This window comes from Arachis ipaensis, chromosome B03 (genome assembly GCF_000816755.2).
Source record: "Arachis ipaensis cultivar K30076 chromosome B03, Araip1.1, whole genome shotgun sequence".
Classification (NCBI taxonomy): Eukaryota; Viridiplantae; Streptophyta; class Magnoliopsida; order Fabales; family Fabaceae; genus Arachis; species Arachis ipaensis.
The window spans coordinates 55,303,616-55,305,730 of record NC_029787.2 but is presented as its reverse complement, the minus strand read 5'-3'; positions in this window follow the sequence as shown (position 1 = coordinate 55,305,730).

The window sequence follows — 2,115 nt, the reverse complement described above, 5'->3', positions numbered from 1 at the left end:
TTTTTTGCGTTGTGCTGACCCTCGTTCTTTAAATGACGCTATCCCGAGGAGGACACCTAAAGGCGAGCCGTAATGACCTCATCTTCGGCAGGCTCCTTCGTTTTTTTTTTCGGTTTTTTTCCATTTTTTTTCCGTTGTGCTGACCCTCGTTCTTTAAATGACGCTATCCCGAGGAGGACACCTAAATGCGAACCGTAATGGCGCCATCTTCGGCAGGCTCCTCCGGTTTTTCCTTCTATTTTTTTTATGTTGTGCTGACCCTCGTTCTTTAAATGACGCTATCCCGAGGAGGACACCTAAATGCGAGTCGTAATGGCCCCATCTTAGGCAAGCTCCTACAGTTTTTTCTTCCATTTTTTTTACATTGTGCTGACCCTCGTTCTTTAAATGACGCTATCCCGAGAAGGACACCTAAAGGCGAGCCGAAATGGCCTCACCTTCGGCAGGCTCCTCCAACTTTTTTTCTAGTTTTTTTTTTTACGTTGTGCTGACCCTCGTTCTTTAAATGACACTATCCCGAGGAGGACACCTAAAGGCGAGCCGTAATGGCCTCATCTTCGGCATGCTCCTCCGGTTTTTTTTCTAGTTTTTTTTTTACGTTATGCTGACCATCGTTCTTTAATTGACGCTATCCCGAGGAGGACACCTAAACGCGAGCCGTAATGGTCTCATTTTCGGCAGGCTCCTCCATTTTTTTCCAGTTTTTTTCCTTTTTTTTTTATGTTGTGCTGAGCCAAGTTCTTTAAATGACGCTATCCTGAGGAGGAATCCTAAACGCGAGCTGTAACGGCCCCATCTTCGGCAGGCTCCTCCGTTTTTTTTTCATTTTTTTCCATTGTGCTGACCCTCGTTCTTTAAATGACGCTATCCCGAGGAGGACACCTAAAGGCGAGCCGTAATGGCCTCATCTTCGGCAGGCTCCTCTGTTTTTTTCCGATTTTTTTCCGCTTTTTTTTACGTTGTGCTGACCCTCGTTCTTTAAATGACGCTATCCTGAGGAGGACACCTAAAGGCGAGCCATAATGGCCTCATCTTCGGCAGGCTCCTCCATTTTTTTCGGTTTTTTTTCCTCTTTTTTTCTTTTTTTTTTTCGTTGTGCTGACCCTTGTTCTTTAAATGACGCTATCCAGCGGAGGACACCTAAACGCGAGACGTAATGGCCCCATCTTCAGCAGGCTCCTCCGGTTTTTTTTTTTTTTTACGTTGTGCTGACCCTCGTTCTTTAAATGACGCTATCCCGAGGAGGACACTTAAAGGCTAGCCGTAATGGCCGCATCTTCGGCAGGTTCTTCCGGTTTTTTTTTCTTTTTTTTTTTTTTGATACATTGTGCTGACCTTCGTGCTTTAAATGATTCAATACCGAGGAGGACACCTAAACGCGAGCCGTAATAGCCCCATCATCGGCAGGCTCCTCCGTTTTTTTTTCTTTTTTTTTACATTGTGCTGACCCTCGTTCTTTAAATGATGCTATCCAGAGGAGGACACCTAAAGGCATGCCAGAATGGCCTCATCTTCGGTAGGCTCCTCCGTTTTTTTTTCGGTTTTTTTCCGTTTTCTTCTTTTTTTTACGTTGTGCTTACCGTCGTTCTTTAAATGACGCTATCCAGAGGAGGACAACTAAGCGCGAGACTTAATGGCACCATCTTCGGCAGGCTCCTCCGGTATTTTTTTTCCTTTTTTTTATGTTGTGCTGACCCTCATTCTTTAAATGACGCTATCCCGAGGAGGACACCGAAAGGCGAGCCGTAATGGCCTCATCTTTGGCAGGCTCCTTCATTTTTTTCCGTTTTTTTTTTTACGTTGTGCTGACCCTCGTTCTTTCAATGACGTTATCCTGAGGAGGACACCTAAAGGCTGAGCCGTAATGGCCTCAACTTCTGCAGGCTCCTCCGGTTTTTTTTCCGTTTTTTTAACGTTGTGCTGACCCTCGTTCTTTAAATGACGCTATCCCGAGGAGGACACTTAAAGGCGAGCCGTAATGACCGCATCTTTGGCAGGTTCCTCCGATTTTTTTTCTGTTTTTTTTACACTGTGCTGACCCTCGTTCTTTAAATGACGCTATCTCGAGGAGGACACATAAAGGCAAGCCGTAATGGCCTCATCTTCTGCAGGCAC